We start from the raw sequence: 26,138 nt of genomic DNA, 5'->3' as shown, positions 1-26,138 counted from the left end.
GGATTAATATCGAGCACTTTTTTATCAGTAGATCTCAAAACACTTTACTAAGGAGGCGCAGTATCATTATCCCCACTTTACAGATAGGGAAACTGAGGTACAGAGCAGTGAAGGGATTTGCCCAAGGGCTCCCAGCAGCAGAGCTGGGAAGAGACCCCAGGTCTGCTGAGGCCCAATGCCAGTGCTCTATCCACTAGGTCACACTGCTGTGAAGAGACACCACTTCTTTTCATGTGCTATGACTCCCAGCCCCCTGCCGTGCACTTCCTCCCATCGGGACTGGCCCACCTCTAGAGAGGGCACTTGGATGAAGGGAGGATGTCCATGTACCAGCAGCAATTCTCCTGCCTCCTCCACCGGTCAGGATAGGGTCCAGTCACTTTCTCCAGCATCATCTTGATTTTGCTGCATCTCTCTCGCACACACGTTCTGCATCAGCACCTACCAGTACCTTCTGGGGCCATTGGAACGTCACGGCCACGTGACGTTTGCCACCAGCTATGTTACCATAGATATATGGGCAGATGCTAAATGAGATCTAGGTATGGATTAAGGGAGTCAATGCAAAAGCCTGTAACCACGCTAGCTCAGCCGGACTAATGAAGGTCTACGGCCTAAAGACTTGACACACGTAACTAACCCCATCTCACAAGATGTCACGAGACAAGTGACGTTACTAAACTGCTTTAGATCGTTGAAGTTGGGAACGTCGGCAGCTGTCTGAACCCCAAAATGCCATGGTAGCTAATTGACATATATGCTAATAAGCTTGAAGTAAAAGGGCTAGTAATCTAGGGGAGAAGGGCCCCCCCACCATGAGTAGGGTGAGGAAATACAGATAAGGAAAAGGGGCTGGAACTCCTACTGAATATGCATTAGGCATAGTGGGGGTCGGCGTGACGCATTAGAAAAGCCGTATCCCGGCCTGTGTGCCATGGGAAAAGCCAGGATGAAGATCACTGGGAGGGCCGGCGCAACCCATTAGGTGACCTAGGCAATTGCCTAGGGTGCTACAATTTGGGGGCGGCGACCGTGGCGGTATTTCGGCGGCGGGACCTTCCGCTACCTCTGTAGGGGGTGGCATTTCGGGGCAGGACCTTCCGCCGCCTAGGGAAAAGATGGCGGCGCTCCTGATCACTGGTGATGACTAACATTTTGGGTTTCTCTGCAAGGCATGGTGTGAACTATGCAAATATTAGACCTCACATCTTGAGCTCTCTCTCCTTGATCAGCTGGCAGCGTGCGTATTGTGGGTTGGTTGGCTAATTAAAGTAATTATCACAGACAGAGCACGGGATAGTCTCTGGTCTGCACCCTTCCACTGATAACCTCTCCACTGTAGTCTAAGTAGGTATAAACCCTCGCCTTGGGGTGGTTAATGGGTCAACGGGACCCATGATGGTAGCTCAGGCAACATGTGGGAGTCACAGAGGGACAGACATTGCTGTCACGACAGGATGACACAATATCACAACAGGATTCATAGATTCTAGGACTGGAAGGGACCTCGAGAGGTCATCGAGTCCAGTCCCCTGCCCTCATGGCAGGTCCAAATACTGTCTAGACCATCCCTGATAGACATTTATCTAACCTACTCTTAAATATCTCCAGAGATGGAGATTCCACAACCTCCCTAGGCAATTTATTCCAGTGTTTAACCACCCTGACAGTTAGGAACTTTTTCCTAATGTCCAATCTAAACCTCCCTTGCTGCAGTTTAAGCCCATTGCTTCTTGTTCTATCCTTAGGGGCTAAGATGAACAAGTTTTCTCCCTCCTCCTTATGACACCCTTTTAGAGAGACCGTGGATGTCGCGACACACAACTTTGCCCTGAAGGCCAAGCGGTTAAGGTGTCATCCTGAATGGGGAGGAGAAGTGGAAATGTGTGTGGTAGGACATCACTTCTTGGGGAGTAGCAAGAGCGTGTGTAACAAACACACAGCGGCGAGGAGTTCGGATATTTTGAGGATCAAGGTTCTGGGAACCCCAAGACAGACAGACACACACACACAGACACACGCCCATCAGGATGTTACAGGACAGAAGGTCCGTGTTCTAGGCTCCACCAGGTTTGTAAGTGACAAGACCAGGACACCTCCTCTTGGGGTGACGTTTCCTTAGCTCAGGGGCTCTCAACTTTTCCAGATGACTGCCCCCATTCCAGGAGTCTGATTTGTCTTGCGCTCCCCCAAGTTACACCTCCCTTAAAAACGACTTGCTTGCTAAATCAAGACAGAAAAACACAAAAAATGTCCCAGCCACACGATTACTGACAAATGGCTGACTTTCATCATTGTTAGCCATCTAATTATAAAATAAATCAACTGGAACATAAATATTGTACTTACATTTCAGCGTATAGCATATTGAGCAGTATAAACAAGTCATTGTATGAAATTTTAGTTTCTACTGACTTCGCTAGTGCATTTATGTAGCCTGTTGTGAAACTAGGCAAATGTCAAGATGAGTTGATGTACCCCCTGGAAGACCTCTACGTACCCCCAGGGGTACACGTACCCCTGGTTGAGAATCACGGCCTGAGCTAACCTGGGTTATAGCGAACAAAAACTAACTTGGCCTTTCTCAAGCTCTCTCCATGAGAGGATCTCAAAGCACTATAAAAGCATTCATTAGTGGGGCCTCACAACTCTGGTGATTTAGTTGGGGATTGGTTCTGCTTTGAGCAGGGGGTTGGACTAGATACCTCCTGAGGTCCCTTCCAACCCTGATAGTCTATGATTCTAAGTCCTCGCCCCTTTTACCGATGCAGAGAAGGGTGAAGTTCCTCAAATGCTATGACAGCATGGGGATGACTTTGATGTAATACCCTCGATAGACAGTCACCCATGGTCACACAGAGAATGTGGTGTAACTGCCCCTCTGCCATTAGACCCCTAATTTGCAGAATCCTACAAGAGCCCATTCTCTCTGGTCCTATCCGCCAATTCCATGAAGGTGCTAGGAGAACTGGTCATAGGTGCCACGGATACCAGTCGTGGGCAGATGACACACAGCTCTACGTATCCTTCACCACACAGGACCACACCACTACCACCAAGATTCATAGATTCATAGACTCTAGGACTGGAAGGGACCTCAAGAGGTCAACGAGTCCAGTCCCCTGCCCTCATGGCAGGACCAAATACTGTCTAGACCATCCCTGATAGACATTTATCTAACCTACTCTTAAATATCTCCAGAGATGGAGATTCCACAACCGAAGAAGTGAGGTTTTTACTCACGAAAGCTTATGCCCAAATAAATCTGTTAGTCTTTAAGATGCCACCAGACTCCTTGTTGTTTTTGTAGATACAGACTAACACGGCTACCCCCTGATACTTCACAACCTCCCTAGGCAGTTTATTCCAATGTTTAACCACCCTGACAGTTAGGCCCCGTGCTTGGGTGAGATCAGCTCATGGATGAAGACAAAGCCCTGGCTGGGATGATTTAGTTGGGGTTGGTCCTGCTTTGAGCAGGGGGCTGGACTAGATGACCTCCTGAGGTCCCTTCCAACTCTAATCTTCTCTGAGTCTATGATTCTAAGACCAGTTTATGAACCTTATGACCCAAGAACCTCTTAATGCCAACTGACCGGGAACAGAGGAGCACAGGTTCCTCCGGATTCTGGTATGTACATTCTGGTTCACCAAAGACTGCCACGTGAGGTCTCAGATGAAAGCAGGAGTCACGCTGGTGATTAATATAGTTGTGAAAGGTCTGTACAGGTTTGATGTAAGGAGTTATGTTTGTGTACTGGAAATACGTTCTCAGCATCTGCATCAAGATAGTCACCAGCAGAGGTGAAAAACAGGCCCTGTTGAGATGTAAATCAAGCACTGAGAGCTGTTGCCTATTTAAATCTGAAATCAGCTGTTAACGAAGAGATGTGACAGCAACAGGGAAGCAGCACACAGGGAGAAACAAGCCCCGGGGGTGGTGAGCTTTGGGGGTATCCCTAGAAGACAAAGACGACAGCCCTTGGTCCTGCACCTAGGAAGCAAATGGACAGCGCGTTTCTGTTCATGACAGCAGGGGCGTAGCCAACCCCGTCTGGAAACGCTGCAGGACTCGGGGTGAGAAACTTCTTTAGCCCGTGAAGTTTAGTCTCTAGAAAGCGTGTGATGATTTCACTTGCTACGTCACCTTTTGTTTCCAATGGCCTTACTCACTATCCCTTGAATCTTTGACAGCAAACGTCTTGAGCTGAATCTCCCAGTTTGGCGTGTGCTGTTCCTGTGGGAAAGCAGACACAGCCCCCGGGTCAGGGGCTGGATATCACAGGGGGACGCTTCCAAGGAACTCGGCGGCTGGGCTGCGCCTGTTGTTAACCTGCAAGGCAAAGCAAGGGCTGGCCGAGGCCAGAGGAGAGGGCTTGTGCGGCTGACGTCCTGCTAAGCACAAGCAAGACTGCCTCCCGCTGGAGGCAAGAGGGGTGACTCACAGCCCTGGGCACTCCGAGAACCATCACAAACCCAAGCAAGACAGAGGGGCTGCTGGCGGGCAGAGGAGAGCGTCTCGAGACGTTTGCAGCCACGGCGCACCCCCACAAAGGGTCAGGGCAGTCTGTCGCTTGGGTTCCTGGCTGCAGCGTCCATCGCATCTCTGGCTGGCCATCTCTGTCCCATCCTGGCGGACAATGACCCAGCCTCGGTTGTTCATGCCTTCACCAGCCCTTGATCGGACCACAACCGTGCGACAGACCTGGGCGTGAAGCCTTCAGCACTCAGCAAACTCCAACGCTGAGCAAATCTGACCCGTCCTCCGCTCCTTACGCTGGCTACCCACAGAACTGAGTCAAATGCAAGGGCTGAGTCTTTATCTTGGTCGATAATTCTGCTCCTCTAACATCATGGAACTTTCTGCCAGGAAACAGCAGGGGAGGCCCGTCCCCAGACTGGGGAGCAAACTCCCCGGGGCACTAAGGCTCGTCCTCACTTTCTGCTCCCAGTGCATGGTGCGCCCCCTTCACCCGGCCTTCGCTAACACAGAGCTGCCCGGACATTTTAAAACAATAACGAAACCCTACCTAAACAAAGCACCCTCCCACCCACACAATTCTCCCCCTGGGGAGAGGATGAGAGAACAAAAGCAAATGTTAGCCATGTCACTCAATGCACAACTGGAAGGCGGCCGGATGCGCTGGGATAAGAACCTATGTAGAACAGAAAGTCAGTGGCAGATTTGGGACCAGATCCCAGGAGACCGGGCTCCCATCTCTCCAGACATATACAACGGGCTAGCCCAAGGTCAGGGAGTCAGTGGCAGAACCCAGGAGTCCTAGTTCCCAGGTCTCTCTGCTCTAACTGGTAGGACACACTGCAGAATGCTAGCCACTGGCCATGTGATCCCAAGGATCTTTGATGAGGTATCCAGTTAGTTCATTCAAAACTTGATTAGTCCCTGGGGTGACTCTAAATCAGTTCAAAGCCAGACCTAGGGATGACCTCAGTTAGGGGGAATGCAAAAAAAATCTTTGGATGCAACAAGGTCCATCCTGGACACGATCCTTTTTGTAGGGGTTGAAAATGGGTCGACCCCCCCATCCCACGTTACCCATTGTCACTGCCTCTGAGGCTGGTGGGGTTACATGTGCCACGAAGAGAAACTCTTTCAGCGGCATCTATATGGTACCAGCATCAAGGAAGGGCAGGATTAATGGAGCGACATTGACTAAAGCAAGATGCAGGCTGGAGGCAAGTACAATGCCCTGGTGGTAAATCGGTGGAAAGAGACCGTTAAAAGCAGACTAGCAAACTCGAGGGAGGCCCATTGCAGCTGAATGAGGACTGCAGGCATTGGCTTGACCACGGGAATAGGGGGCTTTAACAACTCTCTCATCTAGAGGGAACGCAGGGCTGTTAACAAAGCAGAAGGGGTCTGCTGTGGTCAAAAAAGCGAATGCGACCCTGGGATGCATCAACAGGGGAATCGCGAGTTGTGGCAGAGAGGTTATTTCACTTCTGTATTTGGACCTGCTGGAATCCCGCCTCCATTTCTGATGTCCACAGTTCAAGAAGGTTGTTGATAAATCGGTGAGGGGTCAGAGAGGAGCCACAAGAACACGTCACAGTGATTGACTCAAAGAGCTCAATCTATTTAGTTTAACAAAGAGACGGTTAAGGGACGACCTGACAATAGTCCATCAGTACGTCCATGCGGAACAGGTATTTAATGATGGGCTTTTCAGGCTGGTAGAGATCCAGTGGTTGGAAACTAGACAAATTCAGACTGGAAATAAGGCGTAGATTTTTAACAGCGAGGGTAATTGACCATTGGAACAGCTGACCAAGAGTCGTGGTGGATTCTCCACCATTGACAATTTTAAAGTCAAGATGGGATGTTGTTCTAACCGATCTGCTCTAGGGATTGTTTTGGGGCAGTTCTCTGGCTTGGGTTATACAGGGGGTGATCACAAGGGGCCCTTCTGGCTTTGAAATCTAGGAATCTATGAAATCAACGAGGACGCCAACATGGCGGAGGGAGACTGAGCTCCTTTTTGAGAATCTTGGGCCAATCAGAAGGAACTCCACTCAAGTTGATGACAAGACCTCAGCGTTAAAATAGGTCGCCCGCTTGTGCAGCGCCACTGACTCCAACGGGGTGTTGGCCAAGTCACTCCAGCTTGTTCCCGTCGACTCCAATGGTGTGACGGGCGATTTACCCCAGCTAGAAATCTGTCCCTCTTGTCTCTAACAAGAAAAATACAACAGGAGAGGCGTGGGCAATTTAGTGCTAGAACATGCATCCCTTATACGTGTGAATTGACGTCGATAGCCCTAGTCACGTGAGTTTGTTATATCTGGTGTCGGCACAATTTTAGCCCTTAGGAAGGAATAAAGATCTTTATCCAAGCAACTGAACAGGCAGAGGGGACCTGGAAAAGCTCAACATGTAAGAATTAGCCTGTCTGGATCAGATGCATCTTAAGGAATTAGGCCCAGATCCTCAAAAGCCTTTAGGTTCCTAACTCCCATGGGAGTTAGGTGCCTAAATCCTTTTTGAGGCTCTGGGCCTTAGCTGCTATACTCCAGCCTGGTCTACACACAGATTATAGGGTGGTTAGGAGGGCTGAATTTTTTTGTTGATACAGTTGTATCAGTACAATCCCTCGTGTGGATGCAGTTATACCAGGATAAAGGTGATTTAAGGCTTATTCCCCTTCCTGTATCAGAATAAACTATACCTGTATAAGCATTTTTATCCCCGTATCCCTGTATCCACACTAGGTGGGGTTGTGCCATTCCCAATCTGGTATAGTGACAGCGGGACAACTTTCTACCAGAGACAAAGCCTTGGGAAACATGGGCCGTTGTTTCTGAAAAGTCACATAGGACTCAGGAAGCAGAAGGTGATTAGAGAAAAGCAAATGTGGTACCAATCTTCAAAAAAAGGAATGACAAGTGATCCTGGCAATTACAGTCCTGCGTGCCCAGCTTCTGTTCCTCATAAAATTTCCCCCCATGCAAAAACACCTTTAACTCAGAGTTAGGGTCACTGATATAATTCATACAACCTTCATCACGGTACAAAACTGGTATTTCAACAGTGTAATACTGTTGCAAAAAAAGTGAGCCTCATTCTGTGATGTACTGTATCAGCAGGAAGGCAGTAAGCAAGACAGGAGAAGTCATTCTTCCGCTCTACTCTGCACCGATACGGCCTCAACTGGAGTATTGTGTCCAATTCTGGGCACCGCGCTTTGGGAAAGATGTGGTCAAATCGGAGAAAGTCAAGAGGAGATCAAGAAAAATGATTAAAGGTCTAGAAAACATGACCTACAAGGAAAGATTGAAAAAAGAGGTTTTGTTTAGTCTGGAGAAGAGAAGGTGGAGGGGTGACAAAAGTCTTCAAGTGTATAAAAGATTATTATAAAGAGGAGGGTGATAAATTGTTCTCCTTATTCACTGAGGACAGGACAAGAAGTGATGGGTTTAAATTGCTGCAAGGGAGGTTTAGGTTGGACATTAGGGTGGTTAAACTCTGGAATAAATTGCCTAGGGAGGTTGTGGAATCTCTGTCATTGGAGATTAAGAACAGCTTAGCCAAACACCTGTCAGGGATGGTCTAGTTAATACTTATCCCTGCTTCAGTGCAGGGGACTGGACTAGATGATCTCTCAAGGTCACTTCCAGTCCTATATTTCTATGGTTCTATGATTTCCATTCAAAAATCCTTAAGCATCAAAGTGTCAGGAAATGTTCATCTATATACAACACTCATCTGTATGAATTCAGTTTACATATTCTAAGAGCAGCTTTAATTCTTACCCGCAAGGTGTACTTATGAACTTTAATATACTATACATACATTGTGATTTCTGAGCAGATATTACTTATTTTATCCACACCCAGCCGTGCCTAGTTTGAAAGAATTCAAAAGCATTTCTTGAGGATCAGACTTAAGGTTGCCCGTTTCATGCAAAGTTTTTTCCCTTGTCAATTGTCATTCGCCTGATGCATGCACTGCACGGGGAATAAAATGTGTATGCACAATCATCTGTATTCTACTATTCATTCAGCTAATGATGTTACTGAGAAGTGAAAATTCATCTTGTATATTTCAGCAACCACCTTAGCTAAAAGCCACTGATGACCTCTTTCAGCATATACGTCATTGGCAGGGTTGATCAAATATTCAATGTATGTAAACCTAACATTAGCGATCGATACAGGTTAGTATAAGTTTAGCATCATTCAGAACTCTAACCAGTGTGTTTTGTGGGTCAGAGTTAAGGGGATTGTTGTGTAAGGTGAACGCCCATTTGTCAATCTTAATATTGGCCAGCTGTATGAGCAGTAAGAAGATGTATGCAAAATTCCCTTCCACTAAGCTTTCTTAATGGAGTATCTTTTAAAATGGCAGCTGGGTTCTGTATTCTGTATAAAGATCATGCAACTTACTACTTGTAACCTTAACTCTGTTTCAGGTACTTATCTGGCTCCATCATTGTAGTATCTGAGCACCTCAGTCTTTACTGTATTTATCCTCACAACCACCGGTGCGGTAGGGCAGCCCTGCTATCCCCATCTTACAGACGGGACATAGAGGCAGAGATAGGCTAAGAGTAGGTCTACCCAGCAAAAAAAGGACTCATGGCCGCTAGTATCAGAGTTTGGGCCAACTGACTTGGGCTGCGGTGCCAAAAAGCGCAGAGCAGACGTTCAGGCACCGGTTGGAGTCTGGACTCCGAGACCTTCTCCCCTCGCCGGCTTTCAGAAACCGCCCGAGCCCAAACAGCTACACTGTTACTTTTAGCCCCGCAGCGCCGGCCCCGCAAGCCAGTTTCAGTTGAACTGAAGTTCTAAGACTAAGGGTCTAAGACTCGCTGCCGTGGGTTTTGTTCCCACTGGGTGGACATACCCTAAATGACTCACCCAAGGTCACACACAAAGTCTGTGGCAGAGCCCAGAGGAGGGAATTGAACCCGGGTCTTTCAGATGAACCACTAGTCCATCGTCCTACTCCAGTGCGTGCATGATATTCCAGCTAGGAACGTTAAGCTAACGGAGGTTCTTTTCACGAGGGAGTTTCCTTTAAAAGAATCGCAAGGGAGGATTTAAATCTGGTCGGCAAAGGAAATCAGGGAAACATAGAAATGTCCTCACTGGAGCCGAAACTGACCTTTGTGCGAGATCTAAGCACCCAGGTCTAACCAATTCCACCCTGTGCAGCTACGTTTCCTAGGAGGCCAGGGTCCCCCGTTCTGCACCCCCTGCCCACCTCCTGGTGCACAGGCCGCACAGAAGCAGGGTTCTCCAGCTCACCTCTCTGCAGGATGGAGTTTCCTTCTAGGACATCTTTGGGGGGGAGCCAGGTGGGAAGGGCTCCCAATACTTCAGAACTCAGAGCCCCCGTTTCAGAAGAAGCTGCCTGCCCCATTGTGCTCCTTCAGTGGGCACATGCGGGAACGCAGCTTCTACAGGGCACAGCCCTCACCAGCCTGGATCGGAGCCGAGATTTGTCTAGCCCAATATCCCATCTCCACTAGCGCTCAACACCAGCTGCAGCTGAGGGAGGTGGAAGACGCCTGACAGGAGCAGATGTGGGATAATCTGCTCTCTGCGTTAGGGCTTATCTGAGAATCTAATAGACAGAGATTGGCACAAGTCCTGGAGCAGGAATCCTGCAGACAAGGGCTCTTCTTTTCACTCACCAAGGGCTCAATCCTGAAAGGTACTGAGTACCCAGCCCCAGGGGCGCAGGTGCTTCATTGGATCAAAGTCCTCAGCCCCCAGAAAGAACTGATGTCTAAAGGTCAAATCACATAAAGACAGGCCCTTAGCTATAGTGGGGCCGTATGCCCTAGTGGATAGAGGATTCTGGCCCTCAGGAGTCTATTTCTACGTCTGCTGCTGGATGACCCTGGATAAGTCATGTCTGTGCTCCGTGCCTCAGTTTCCCCATCTGTACAATGGGGAAACTAACAACACTGACCTCCTTTGTAAAACGCTTTGAGATCGACGGAGGGGACGCTCTAGAGACTATTATAATTGGAACCAATGGGATTAGGAGGCCCCGATTCTGGAAAGCACCTAAACACATTTACCTTTAAGCACATGCTTCCGCCCTCCGCTGACCGGGATGCTTTTCGGAACTGGAACCTGAGTGAATGAATGACTGCAGTGTGGCCCTTAACGTTTTCTTACTCCCAAGAGTTGGGGCATAACACTTGACATTTCTGCTTTGGCCAATAGTGGGGGTTTTGTTACAGGCCTATGGCATAAAGGCAGGTGACTAATGCTGATGGATTTTTTTTCTAGCTAGGCTACGCAGGAGATTTTGGATAGATTTAAAATGTTTTCAAAACAAAGCAAAAACAAAGGGAGCCAAAGGGAGGGTGGGAAAACGACAGGCAGCAGACTGCCCATGTCTTTTTGTTTCCAAGTCCTTAACTAGCACACAGATGTGCAGGTAACTTTGCAGAAAAAACCATCATGCAAACTTCATAGATCCATTGTGATCAGCTAGCCTGACGTCCTGTGTAATACTGACCCCAGGACTTCCCTGAATTCATTCCTGTTTGAACTAGGGCTGGTCTTCTAAAGAAGCATCCAATCCTGATTTAAAAATGGCCAGTGATGGAAAATCCACCATGACCCTTGGTACGTTGCTCCAATGATTAATGACTCTCACTGTTAAAAAAACTAAACGATGCCTGATTTTCCTTTCTCCCAGCTTCGGCATGCAGCCATTGGATCTTGTTAGACCTTTGTCTGCTAGCTGACAGAGCACAACGCTGGTGGATAATCAGATGAACACGAGCTCCCAGTACGACCAAAGAACCAATGCGATCCTGGGATGTATAAACAGGGGAATCTCGAGTGGGAGCAGAGAGGTTATTTCCCCTCTGTGTTTGGCCCTGGTGCGACCACTGTTGGAATTCTGTGCTCAGTTCTGGTGCCCACAGTCCAAGAATGATGTTGATAAATTGAATGGTGTGTGTGTGTGTGGGTGGGTGTGTGGGTGGGTGGGTGTGGGTGTGTGTGTCAGAGAAGAGACACAAGAATGATTAAAGGAGTAGAAAACCTGCTTGGCAGTCAAGTATCAGAGGGGTAGCCGTGTTAGTCTGAATCTGTAAAAAGCAACAGAGGGTCCTGTGGCACCTTTGAGACTAACAGAAGTACTGGGAGCATAAGCTTTTGTGGGTAAGAACCTCACTTCTTGCATCTGCATCTGAAGAAGTGAGGTTCTTACCCACACTTCTGTTAGTCTCAAAGGTGCCACAGGACCCTCTGTTGCTTGGCAGTGACTGACTCAAAGACCTCCATCCAGTTTGCTTAACAAAGAGCAGGTTAAAGGATCACTTGATTACAGCCTATAAGTTTCTACACAGGGAACAAATATTTAAACAAGGGCTCTTCAGAGTATCAGAGAAAGGTCGAACACGATCCAAAGAAGCTAGACAAATTCCGCCTGGAAATAAAGCATGAATTTTTAACAGTGAGAATAATTAACCATTGGAACAATTTACCAAGGGTCGTGGTAGATTCTCCATCACGGACAATTTGAAAAACACAATTGGATGTTTTTCTAGAAGATCTGCTGTAAGGATTCGTTCCACGGCGTCAGACTACATGATCACAGTGCGCTCTTCTGGCCTGGGAATCTATGACGCTGTGGAAGAAAGCCAGCAATTCAATCACACCAGTAAGCAATTACAAGGACGGACCCACTGACGGTAACGGAAATAATCTCTCACTGGTACAGCTGGTGGAAAATGGATTTTCCAGCCTGTTAAACATTTCGAGAGAATGGAATCCCCCCCCACTCCCGCCAAACTGGGATGAAAACGAAACTTGCCAAACTTGTTTGCAAAAGGAAAATTTTGTTTCGGGTCAAACAAAACATTGCGACCATTTTTAGGGTTTTTTTTTTTAAATATATAACAATAAAGGAAATTTCAAAAAACAAACGAACTTGGTTCCAAATATCTTGAAACAGAAGGTTGACGTTTTCAAGACCTTTTCTCTCCCCAGTTTTCTTCCAAAATGAAACGTTGTCCAAAATAATAACAAATAAATACACCTCTACCCCGATATAACGCGACCCGATAGAACATGAATTCGGATATATCGCGGTAAAGCAGCGCTCCGGGGGGGCGGGGCTGCGCACTCCGGCGGATCAAAACAAACTATATAACGCGGTTTCACCTAGAACGCGGTAAGATTTTTTGGCTCCCGAGGACAGCGTTCTATCGGGGTAGAGGTGTAATAATAATAATTTTCACAAAAACATTGAGTTGAATTGCAATGACATTTTCCGATGGGAAACTGCTTGGATGAAAGTTTTCCGCGGTGCTCTGCTCACCAGTTCATAGATCCCTAGCCGTTGTGGTCATGTAGCATTGCACCGCCTGATTTCCGCAGCCAGCCCCTAGCTTGTGGTTGAGCTAGATTTCCATTGAAAGCTCATGAATCACGGCTACAGGCACAAAGGATTTCATCCTCATCGCAGCCTGAGCATCGTCTTAACTCCGGAGCCTCTATCGACGCCGAAGGAAAATGGCCGAAGAGCAATAATCAGATCTCTCATTCTTGCTCAGTGCCGTTGCCATGTCTACACTAGGACTGCTGTGACCAGATCACTGACCGACAGAACTGTGCTGTAGTGTAGACATGGGTTACGCTGCAAGTAGCCCCGCTGAACTCAGTGTGACTGCTCACAGAGTAAGGTACGACTCGCCGTGGGTAAGAAGCGGGGAAAGGCTGGAGCTAAGATTATCGATGCTCGGTAGCTGGGTTATGATTTTCAGAAGCCACTCCCAATTTTGGGTGCCCAGCTGGGGGTACTTCAAAGAGGTCTGATTGGCAGAAAACGCTGAGCACCCAGCCCTGGAAAAAGCAGAAAATCTCCGGGCACACAGACCGAACAAGGAGTAATGGTCTCAAGTTGCAGTGGGGGAGGTCTAGGTTGGATATTAGGAAACACTATTTCACTAGGAGGGTGGTGAAGCACTGGAATGGGTTACCTAGGGAGGTGGTGGAATCTCCTTCCTTAGAGGTTTTTAAGGCCTGGCTTGACAAAGCCCTGGCTGGGATGATTTAGTTGGGGATTGGTCCTGCTTTGAGCAGGGGGTTGGACTAGATACCTCCTGAGGTCCCTTCCAACCCTGATATTCTATGATTCTATGATTCCCCAAAATGGAGGCACCCGAAAATCACTAGTCACTTTTGAATAGCCTAGCCCTGGGGGATGTGGGTAGCAAGGAGCACAAATTATTAGTACTGCCTGCCTGCCCCCCCGTGCCAGGCCCTGTACATTTTAATTGCTCTTAGGTGTATTATGGTAGTGCCTAGGAGTACCAGTCATAGGCCAGACTCCACTGCGTTAGGTGCTGTACAAACACAGAACAAAAAGGCACCACCTTCTCCAAAGAGCCGACCGTCTCCATTTTACCAGCCCAGCTGCCATTACATCAAAGATGCAGTTAGTTAGGCCGAGACCGGGAAGCAGTTGTGTGCCAGCGGCCATGTTACAATACCCATAATAATCCCTAGTGCTTCTATCTGGCTTTCCAGACGTAGTTCTCAAAGCGCTTTACAAATGGGGAAACTGAGGCACGGCGCGGGGACGTGTTTTGCCCAAGGTCACCCAGCAGACACAGCTGGGAATAGAACCCAGATCTTCTCAGTCCCGTGCTCTAGCCACTAGGCCACGCCGCCTCTCCTTACCTGATACCCGGGATTGAACCAGAACTAAAAGCAGGAGGGCCTGTCTACACTACAAATGCTTTACCGTTATAGCTACACCACGATACTACGTCACCAAAGCCCCCTAGTGGATACACAGATTATCCTGACACAAGGAGTTATTTTGCTGGTATAATTAAATCACTCCTCGAATGACATAAACTTGGGCCCTTTCGTCGGTACAGCTGCGACTACGCCGGGGGTTGAAACCCCCCCCAATGGAACGTAGACTCCTGAACGTCGGATTTGTAAAGTTTGTTAGGTGCTTAAAGAAGCAGACAGACGTGCAGGGGGGTCGTTCGAAATCCCACTAGCCGCCGACACGCGTTGGAAAATCTGATCCGTTTTGAAAATGGCACTTGGACACTTCGGGTCAGGAATCGGGCCCTGCCCCAGAGCCAGCCTGGAGTCGGGGCACGCAGCGGAGCCAGTGTCCGGGCCACCTAACGAGTGCAGCTGGCCTGCCGTAGGCTGGGAAGAGTTAGCAGCCTGGCTCTTAGCCCCACAGCAGCGTGGCGGCTGCTCGATTCACCCATTAGTGTCTTGTTCCAGCCCCGCTTGTGCCTGGACCCAGCATTGCCCCGTCTTGCTTTGCTCCAAGTATCCCGGCCTCTGACCCTCCTCTCCAATTCCTGACTTCGGCTCTGACCCTCGGCTCGGGCATCCATCCGGTCTGTGACTCCGGTTCGGACGCCGGGTTCCTATTCCTGGCTACTGAGTCGACTTCTGCTCTAACCACTAGGCCCAACCGCCCATACCCCGGTCTTGGACCACACAACCCTTTACGCTTAGAGGTAAGTCAGACTGGAACGGATCCCAGCATTGGCAAATGGCTTGAAAACGGGGCTGCCAATGGCTGTTCTCAGGAGCATCCCGCGACACTGCATACTGGGTCCCCCTTCTTCTCAAGCCCCGGATCCTGCAGTCATGGGACCGCAGGACAACGGCAGCTTTCATTCCCAATACAGAACAAGTTAGCGTCTAGCACGTGTGGCGGCGGGCAAACGCTAGAAAATGCGAGCGGAAGGCGAATAAAAAGGAACTAACCGGTATTTTTAAAACGATCTCGTGATTTTTTAAGCCAATCTCGTGATTTTTGACCTCTCGGGGTCAGCGGCACAGCTCAAGGGCATAGCAGAAGCGTGTCTTCAACGCATCAAGTGCGTTGACGGACACTGCAGCGCATGAAGGCGTCTGTGGGGTTCTGCCGGGATTGGGGTCAGGTCTACCCTTCTATCTACTTTCATTAAAGATCCGGGCAGATGAGGAGGGGGACAGCGTCCTATTGATAAGAACCACATGGGTGACGCTGAATCAGGAGCAGCTGCCAATGTGAACAGGAAATCCTCCAAAGGGATCTCGAGAGAATACAAAAGCAAGCCAGAAACAACCCAGCGAGAGTCATTTTGGGAAATGCGCCTACTACATCTCGGGGGAAAGTAACTGGAGGGGCAGGAGACCGAGCAGGCAGCAAGAAGGACATGGCTTTGTGATGAGACATGGGGTCAAAAGACCACCGGGACATTAGGTTGTCCACCTAGAAGACACAGATCCCAGGGCAGGGAGCAAATCTCTCTGCCTGTCTCTGGCTCCAGAGGCAACGTCCGTAGAAGGATATTGGCACACTGGGAGGGGAGCAACAGGAAGGAGGGTTTAAAGGACGGGTCAGAAGGGTTAAATCGGGCCCAGTGGGGATGGGAATAAAACTATCTGAAGGTACCACCAAGGAAAGAGGTGAAAGGTCAGATTTTCCAGTTGGTACAAGCCAGTGTCGTTCCAGTGGCGCCGAGGGGGCCAGATCCCCAGCTGGTGCAAATCAGCCCGGCACCATTAAAGTCGATGGAATGACCCTGATTTGCACCAGCAAACGGGAAACATTCAGGGTGGAATCAGAGGAGACAGGCTAAAGGGAAAAGGTTGGGTTGAACATCAGGAGACGCTCTGGACCGGGTGGGGGTCTACCAGGCTGTGAGATTGTCGTTCTCCCCCCCGCCAAGGGAAAGGGTGGAGACCTCATTGTCCAGGACCCTTGCGCATGACTGGGCAGAACCCCAGTGAATGTGCCAGAGGGACCAATCACGCCCTAGCTCCCAGGGATACAGACCGGATGGGACCGCGTCCGTCCCGAGCCTCCACAGCTCCATGCCGAGAATTCCACGCCTGGGTCTGTTCAGGGGAGCGTCCCAGCCACGTCGGGCAGACCCAAGAGCTAAGGCGAGACCGGACGATCCACAGGCCAGGCAGTTCCAGCCCAAACCTCTGGGGATCTGCCCAACCTGCTTAGCACGACCAACCTCGAGGGAAGGGCTCAAAAGCTCCAGACCTCGTGAATCCTTAGTGGCGTTACACCCTGTGACGCACTGGGACTATTCTTAAGGTGGTCTTTGAATGCTGAGTGTTGGCCTGGGAAGGTTGCAGGGGAGTTTGGCTGGGGATGGGAGACTGGCCTTGAGGGAGGATACCTGAGCACGTAACATGAGAACCCAGGAAGGGGGTTGGAGGCCAGGTGACACCTCTGCCCTGGAAACTGGACAAAGGTTGGGGGAGGAGCCGGGGGGGAGGCTGAGTGAGACGGCTGGAGGGAGTTTCAGTTGGGAGCTGGCTGGGGTAATGGAGGGGAGCCCAGACGGGGCTTGGGCTTCCCAATGTGGCTTTGGTGTCCCTGGGCCCCCAAGATGGACCTAACTAAGGGGGTCCTGTTGTCTGTACCTACAAGCTCTGCTTTAGACTGTGTTCCTGTCATCTAAATAAACCTTCTGCTTTACAGGCTGGCTGAGAGTCACGGTGAATCGCAGGAAGCCGGGGATGCAGGGTGTAACTCCGTGACACACCCGTGAGGAATTTGGCCCCAGATATAATCCCACCATGCACCACTCCTCTCCCCAACAGCTACAAACCCCGGAGCCGGAATCCAGCCTGGGAAAGCGTTACAGATCCAGCTCCGAAAGGTTCTGCCAATTCCATCCCTGCTACGTCCCTGACTGTCAAGAAATTCCAAAGGGTAGGAGAGGAGAAGCATCATTCCCATCTTCCAGAGGGGAAAAACGGAGGTGATTTGCTCAGAGGCCATACACCAAGTCAGTGACAAAGCTGGGATGGAACCCAGGAGTCCTGACCCTCCGCTTTCAATGCAACAACCCTCCTTCCACGCCCATACGGTGGATCTGGCTAGGAGAGGGGTTTCTGGGTGGGAGTCACCCAGACATCGACCAGTGAGTTCACCATGTGCCACCGGAACAGACGACCCCCCTGAGGGGAGTTGACTTTGCCTCAACCTCAATTCAATTGGGCTCCGTGCAGGAATCCCCGGGTAAAATTCTACGGCAGGGGGCCAGACGCGGAGATCGTAATGGTCCCCGCTAGCCATAATCCGAGAATCGAGTCCAAGTGCAACCGTACCAGGATAAAGGAAGAGGCAAAAATGAGAACTTGGATCCCGCAGGGACTCGAACAGCAGCGAGTCCCGCCAGTGACTTTTCTAACAGCTGGGCCCCTCTCCAGCTTCCGCCATCGCCACTGGCAGTAAAGGCTTAGCAGAACGTTTGCTGACCATGTGGAACCGACCCCAGCCCCTGCAGCTAAGTGGGCTCTGCAGAGCGGGCAGGACGATAAACCTCAGGTCCGTCCCCCGGCGGGCGTCGCTTAGCGCAGCCCCACTGACCTTCACGTGGATCAATACCCACCGAGGCTTTAGCCCTGGCCAGCCGCAGGCGTGACTTGCGGGAACCCAGCGGCCTTCTCCCCACCATGAAGCGCCACCGTGGGCCAGTCTGGTTGTGTTTGACACCCGCCTCGCAAGGATGACGCATGATCCAAAGCCGCAGACAGCGTCAGACCCAGGGAGAGCAGAGATAAGGGAAGACAGTGACTCCACTCAGATCAACACAGTTACTCCGGTTTTAGATGGCTGGACCCAGGCTGCACGGCTAGGTTCAAGGTGCTTCTTACCAGCTGCCAAGCACAGATCCTTGCCCTAGAGTTGGTCTAGACACATGCTTGCTCCAGTTTAATGAAACCGGTGCAAACCCCAGTGTAGACACATGTACACCAGATTCACACTAATCACAGTGGTTTAGTTTGCTCCCATAAACCGATGCAAGATTGTCTACACAACACATTAACTAAATGAGTTTCAGATCACATTCACACTGGGTTCAGTTCTTCTGCAACCCGAATACCCTCCCGCCTGGGACTCGCGTCGGGAGCGCCTCTCCGTTTGCAACTGGGGCTCGAGACTCCAGAAGGTCGCGGCCTGCCAGGAACGATCCCAGAGTTCACAGCGCAAAGGGGAACAGACCAACGGAAGAGAGGGAGACTGGCCTTGTGGTGAATGAAGGCACTAGATTGGAATGCAGGCAAGCTAGATTCTGTCCCTGGCTCTACCGCAGAATCACCTGGGGGCCATCATTTTCTCTTTCTGTGCCTGAGAGCACAGGGGCGCCGAGTGAGTTAACGGTGCTCAGGGACCAGGGTCTGTAGCGGGGAGGCGGAGAGCCCGGGCTAAGCCAGCCTGGATTACAGGCGGAGCCACGCCGAGGTTGCATCAAGTGATCCCACCATGAAAAAAAAGATCAGCAAGTTGCAAGCTCAGGAAACTGCAGCGAGGTCTGTGGGGACTGCAGAGTGCAAGAAAGAAGGTCCCGGCAGGGTCCCTGAGTCAATGGCGGGAGGGGGAAACCAGCTACAAAAGCACGAGGGAGTGGGGGGGAAGCTGTGTAGGCAGGGACGCCTGGGAGAGACCCTGGAGAAGACTGGGAGTTTGTGTTATTTGGGGTTAATCACGACAGAGACACTGAACTGCTTGGGGCCTAGAGGACCAGGACATACCAGTGAACTAAATAAATGAGATCCCTTGTGAGGATTATTTAACCACCTTTGAACTATGAGTTCTTAAAGGGCCCTGAAGAGGGGAAAAAGAGAGGCAGGGGGCGGTAGAGCAGCTCCTGGCCACAAGGGGGTGCTCGGTAAGTGACACACAGCAGGGGCCCTAGATAGAAGAGTGGTTTATCTAGTCCTGTAACCAACACAGGATTCTGCCTAAACCCTGCATGCAACACATAAGAGGAAATCCCTTTGTAACACGTGTAGCAGGCTCATCAATCCTGAGGTAGCCCAGCCGCCACCAGAGGGGGACAGCGCGCCACCCTGAGTGGGCGTGGCTTAAACCTTCCTGACCTCCAAGCCAGGAAGCTGCTGAAGCATGAGGGTCAGTCATTTATCAACGCTTGGCCTGTAGTTTCAGGCTGCCTGCCACTTGCCCTGTTTTCAGACGCTGTTGGAAATAATTTCCCTAACAGATTGATTCGTGTTTATCATGACTTGTCTCCGCACACAAGCACTCCTTTATTAGCTCAAAGGCCACTTGGTGTGGGGAACATCCAGATTGCAAAGATGAGCATACACACATTTATGCTCTCTATCCTCACACCACCACAGTTATAAGCGCTGGCTAAAATACTTGCAACATGACCCGGCCCCAGCGGTCCCTCCCTACCATGGCATGACTCCCAAGGTGTCAGGAAAAGCTCTGACAAAGAACACATGGAAAACCCTGCTTTTTATACACTATAACAAACAAGTGATGGCATTACTGGTCATCGGAACTTCGCTGACGCCAGATGAGGCTTTATTTATTAAACACACCTCTACAGCCCATTATGGCCTGCGCCTGGTATCCAGTTAACCATGTGGTCTTCATTTCTTCTATTACCTCAAAGCAAACGTTAAAGAAGATAAATGTCGGTATTTCATGGATCACCATAAGTTTAACACAAACAAACTCTTCTTTCTCGTGAGCTTTTTGGTCACATGCTCTGGGCCTATCCCGCTACTGTTCAAACTCAACGTAGAACCATCGTTCACCCAGATCTAAGGTGGGCCTGTAACCCTACGCTCACGTATCACTTTGCCACACGAGCCATTCGGGCTGAAATTTCCCAGGCCGGGGGTCGACCTCGGGTTGAATTTTTGGGGACGGTTTCAGTCAAGCCGGTTCAGCCGTTTGCAAGGATCAGGTTAGGGGACAATACGGTGGTTTGCCCACGTTGAAAAAAATTCGGAACTGAAAAGCTCTAGCGCCCCCGTGTGGCGGAGCAGGGACTTCGGTTTGTATAGACCTGGGCACCAGGGGGGTGTTCTGCTTAGCACCCCATGATGAACGGTGCCAACGCTCACTCCTAATTCCGGTGGAAACGTCTGTTAGCAAACACCCGTTGCAGAGCTATCATAAGGCAGCTAAGCCTAGACTTCCCCTGCTGGGAGTGTAGCTAAGGGGAGGAGCGTGGCCAGAAAGTTGTTACACTATTGGCTATTCTCTTAAGCTACTTTCACCTTCTGGGTCATCATTAGCTGGAATGTAAATCAGGACAACGAGCTAGGTACCCATAGAACCACGCCGGGCCCCAAAGAGCTTACAAGACAAAGGATGGGAGGGGAAACTGAGGCACAGAGTGGGCCGCACAGCAGAGCGGTGGCAGAACTGGGAAGAGAACTCCTGTGTACCAGCCCAGCAACCCAACCTCACCTTTTTATTTTTTGGCCCGTTCCTAAACTCACGCACCGCCGGGTCTCTCCTCATCAACGCTCTCCCGCTGTGAAGAGACCCAGGTGTTTGGCAAAGACAAGATGCTATTCCGAGCTGCGCATGTTTCTGGACAGCAGCACACGAACGTCACAGGAATTCCCACGTATACCCACCCGCCCTACAAATTGGCCCTCCTTTAAGTTTCTCTTTATAGAGATCCCGCTAGCTGGGTCTCTGAGTTTTCCCCACATTAAATCCAATCAAACAGCAAGCCCGTCCGCTGGCACCGCCAACCTCCCACGCCAGTGGGAAATCCACCCCCGTGCCCAGCCCAGAGGATACGTGCCACCCGGACCCATGAAAACTGGCTTTAAACTGCCACGTTCTTTGCCCAGGCGTCAATTTCCCCCTCATTTCTCCACCCTCTAGGAAAACCAGTGGGGGAAAGAGACAACTCTAGTGGCGCAGCAAATCCAGGGCGAAAAGGCCAGACCTAATGCCTGGGTGATGGCCAGACGCAGCTGCCTTAAGTTATATAGGGCTAGTATCTAAGGTCCTCCACATATTTATCCCTACAAACCCCCTGGAGGTAGGGAAGGGTCGTCAGCCCCATTTCAGAGAGTGACTAAAAGCCAGATGTTTAAGCTATTTAGGTAACCCCCATTGACATCAAGCCCCTAAATACTTTTAAGAACCAGGGCCCGGCTCTCCCGGGGATGCCTGTCCCAGCTCCTAGGTTAATACCAGGGAGAGAGGAGAGCGTCCCAGGATCCAAACCATCTCGGGCGTTAGGTCAAAGCCCAGCAGCCCCCCAAATCAACCATGTTATTGGGCTGCACGCATAGAATCCAAGGCCACAAGGAACCATTGTGATCATCCGGTCCGACCCCCTGGATAGCACAGGCCCGAGAACTGGCCCCAAATAATTCCTAGGGCAGATCTTTAAAGAAAAAGCACATCCAATCTTGATTTAACCACTGTCTGCAACGGAGAATCCACCACGACGCTTGGTAAATTGTTCCAATGGTTAATTACTCTCCCGGTTAAAAACTTTCCAGTCTGAATTTGTCCAGCTGCCCCGTCCAGCCATTGGGTCGGTCATGTTAGACCTGCCTCTGCTAGACTGAAGAGTCCACCGTTAAATATTTGTTCCCCACGGCGGTACCGATAGCCTGGAATTAAGTCACCCGTAAACTTTCTCTTTGTTAAGATAAATAGATTGAGCTCTTCTAGCAGGTTTTCTAATGTTTTAATCATTCTCGTGACTCTTCTCCGAGCCCTCTCCGACTGACCAACATCCTTCTCGAATTGTGGGCACCAGAACTGGACCCTGGATCCCAGCCGCGGTCGCACCAGGGTCTAAACACAGAGGGGAAATAACCTCTCTGCTCCGACGCGAGATTCCCCCGTTTATACATCCCAGGATCGCATTGGCCTTTGTCTTTCCCATAGGCTATTTTTGAATAAAACTGGCCTAAATATAAAAACGACCAAGAATCATTACTCCAGGTCTGCACAGTGGCGTGACACCGGAGTCACTAAGGCCATGTCTACACTACACGAACCTATGCCGCGGTAAGGCCATAGTGTAGACGCAGATGCCTCTACACCGGGCATCACGTCAGCACAGCCGCAGCGCTCAAGGGCGTGGCTCTTTCACGAGGCGGGTCATCCGTCCAGTTTCAAGCCGCACTGTCCTGTTTTTTCCTAAGGCGTGTCCCCCTCTGGCAGGGACATAAAATCGGCCGTGGCTTGGACATGTTTCTGGAGGTTTCATCCCATGACATCATCTTTCATTAAAGATTCATCTCTAATGCCTGGAGACTCCAGGGCAATCCTGGAGGCTTGGCAAGCCTACCCCCTGCCCCCGCCGGCGTGACCTCTGTATTCTCGGTCGCCCCAAATTCTGAGGCTAGATCAGGCCTTACTAGTGAATCACACCCACTCGGGCTGGTGCGACCCTGCCCCTGCTGGCGTGATCACGGTGGACGCCATTTTGCAGAGTCCGTCGCCCCGCCCCGCCGGCATGAGCTTGTCCTGCGTGTGAGGTCGCGCCGGCGGAGGTGGGGCAAAATGGCGTCCTCCCTGCGTCCATGCCGATACCGGATAAAACCGGATGTGGGCTTGGAGCCGTACGGGATGGGACAAACCTGACAAAAACAGGACTGGCCGGCTTAAAACCAGACAAATGGCCCGCCTGTACCAACAGCCCCATTGGTTTCAATGCAGCTAGCTGTGCATGGGGGGGGAATGGGCCTATCTGGGCACCGAGTGACTGGCCTAAAGTCTACTGAAGTCAATGAGAGGCCTGGCATTGGGTCCAGGAGCCCCCACAAGTGAGCGAGTCTCTGGAGAACGGAGGCACGGGCGTGTAATGTTCATCGACAAAGCTGTAGCAGGCTGGTCGCGGAGCAGCCTGTGCGACCGGGGCACGCCGCGAACTCAGAGATTCACTGATTGGGAAGGCCAGAAGGGACCGCGCTCCGCTGAGCTGGTCTGACCTCCCGCTTCACCCAGGCCAGAGAACCTCCCCCAGGGACCAGCCCAGGACTTGTGGGCGAGCTAGAGTGGAAGCACTAGAAAGAGACACCCAGTGTGGGCTTTTAGAGGGCACGTGACCGGATCCACCCCGTCCCCGGGCCAACTGTTCCAGCCGTGAATTCTGTTCCCTGTTCAAGATGGCCCCGTATTGCTAGTGTCGGCCACTGCATTTCTGTCTGCCAGTTTAAAGAGCCCTCTGCTCTCTCCCAGGCCTGCTGAGGGTCACAGCTCAGCCTCTGTCTAGGGGAGCCCTTCGCCCCGCTATTGTTTAACATCCCGATGCAGTGCCCCACCTCGCTATTTTCACCTGCGCAGCCCAAAGCGCTTTCCAGGGGAGGAGAGTATCCCGCCCCTCATTGGGCACAGAGAGAGAGGGGAAGTAACTAGCCCAGGTCCTCGAGGCCAATCTAACATCCTGCCCCTTCTCCACACCGCCTCCTAGGAAGAAACTCCGCTCTTCCACTCACTAGGGTGAGATTTTCAAAGTCCTATGTGCAATCTGTACTTCTTGATCCAGCTGACAGGGGTACCTACGAGAGCAGGTGTTGGACTCAGCGCCCTTCCGGGGCCCGATTCGTCCCTCTCTGACTGCTGTCAGTGAGTAGCATCACACCCCACCCACATGGGGGGCTTCTCCCCCTCCCTCTGCGATGGTGTTATCAGTGAGTAGCGGCATGCCCCACCCATATCAGGGTCTTCACCCAGAGATCTCCATGCACTTTACTGAGTAAGATCAGTGTCATCTGACCTGTTTTTGCAGATGGGGAAACTGAGGCACAGAGCGAGGCAGTGGCTTTGCCTAAGGGGACACACAGCCGTCCGAGAACAGGATCCCAAATCCAGCCCCCCAGCCACTGCCTCCTGGCTGGAGCAAGAAGCAGCCCAACGAGGTCTTTACAGCGGCTGGTTTGCTTGGCTTCATTCCTCTCCGCGCTGTTGCATCCAGCAGCTATGGAGAACATTCGTCCCACCAGACACGGCTTGCTTTGAAAGCTTGACTTCCCCGGAGTTCTTGGGTTTCCTATGGGAACCTTGCGCCTCCTTTGTGAGTTCTGCCTTAGGGCCAGAGAGCAGCAGAACGACGGGGGAACATCTTGTGATTTTGAAAGAGGCTTTTCACAGCCAAATACTTCAAGGAAACAAGACCGAGACTTCAACATGTGGGCACGTCAGCTCGCCCCACGACAAGGGCCTGGACTCCAGGTGGAGATTATAATTGGAGCGTGTTAGCAAATTAAAAATGGCAGTTTGTTCTATCGACCCCTCCCCCACAACTGCCCCCGGAACCCCAAAAGTTAAAACCCCAAATAAACAAAATATTGGGTTTCAGTGGCTGAACGTTTTCGGTTGGCAAAAGCCGATGGGTAGATTTGTTTTATTTTTAACCCTAGAAGCCCTGAATTTCTCACGCTCTGTTTTTAACCAGAAACCTGGAAATTGTCAGTGAAAATGGGAATTCTTCACGAAACCGTCCCGTTGGGTGGGAAAAAGCCATTTCTTCTCGGGAAACCATCTGGACGGAAACATTTTCAGCCAGCTCGAATGAGAACAATCGTCAGCGTCTCTGTCACCCACACCGAGGCCTTGTCCGTGCAGGGGGCCTGATTTGCTGTTCCCCTCCCCTTTGAGAGAGGCCTGGACAGATCTTACGCTGCAGGAGGTAGTGTGGGGCAGTGGCTAGGGGTAGATCTACACTACGGAGACCAGACTGGCATAGCCCCATAACGCAGCCGTAGCCTGCACTGACAGGAGGGGTTTTTCTGTCTGCGTAGGAACACCCCCTTCCTGAACGCTATTTGCCAGGGCTATGTCCACACCACAGCTGCTCCAGCAGGGCGTAGGCTGGCTGCTGTGATACTCAGGGTTTTTCACAGCCCTGAGGGACATAGCTGGGCGGATCTGATTTTGAAACGCAGAACAGCTGTACGTTGACAAAGGGACCCTTCCGCCAACATGGCTGCGTCTGCAACCCGACCAGCTGATGGAACTACCCCGTGTCGACGGAGGGGAGCCGAGAAAGCTCAGAAATACAGGATCTGGTCTCAGACCGTTGGTGCCCGTGCAAAGTGAGCGTGAAACACCAGTCGTGCTAATCTGGTTGTGACCAACAGCTGCTGGTGACCAACAGCTGCTGGTGAAAATGACTCTACAGGGTGCAGTGGCAGTTGAGAATTAGTGCCTGGGGTCTAACTGCTGGTGCAGAGCCCTCCTAGAGACACAGACTGCACTAGCGTATGGGGAGTTGCACTGGTGTAACCTGTGTCTGCACAAGGGGTTCACTCCCGTGCACCTGCACCAATGGCTAAAATCCCAGGGTCGATGAAGATCGAAGGTCACTACTGGGGCTTTTGTTACGGGATCAGAGCTGCACCTTTGTAAACACTGCTGTGCTAGAACTAAGAATATCATACGATAACCGTCAAATCGTGCTTTAAAAGCACGAACGAACTAGGCCACACAACCCTGCCTGGGTAGTCTACAGAAGGGGCAACAGAGGCACCGATTCTTGCCTGAGGTCACAGAGTCAAATTCTGAGCTGGGAAGAGAACCCAGGAGTCCTGACTCTCAGCCCGATGCTGCTCTAACCACTGGACACCACTCCCTTTCCAGAGCTGGGAAGAGAACCCAGGAGTCCAACCTCCCAGCCCCGCTGCTCTAACCACTGGACACCACTCCCCTTCCAGAGCTGGGAATGGAACCCAGGAGTCCTGACTCCCAGCCCCTCATAAAAACCATCAGACAAAAGTCTTTCTGCACAATCGTTAAGGTACTTTACTCCACGCAGGTTTCCTCCTTCCCATCCACAGCAATCTTATTAACCTTCCCCTGATGGGAACCCCGGCAGGAGTCCTTGAGGTCAGAGAGAGCCCTCTCTTCCTCT

General features: G+C 50.9%; 1 protein-coding gene across 1 annotated transcript in view; it reads right to left on the bottom strand.

Annotated features, from left to right (window-relative positions):
- Nucleotides 1–26,138, bottom strand: part of DLL3 (delta like canonical Notch ligand 3) — a 272,902-nt gene that overhangs the window by 19,135 nt on the left and 227,629 nt on the right.

This window comes from Chrysemys picta, chromosome 17 (assembly GCF_011386835.1).
Source record: "Chrysemys picta bellii isolate R12L10 chromosome 17, ASM1138683v2, whole genome shotgun sequence".
NCBI lineage: Eukaryota > Metazoa > Chordata > Testudines > Emydidae > Chrysemys > Chrysemys picta.
This window is presented reverse-complemented; position numbering and strand designations above follow the sequence as displayed.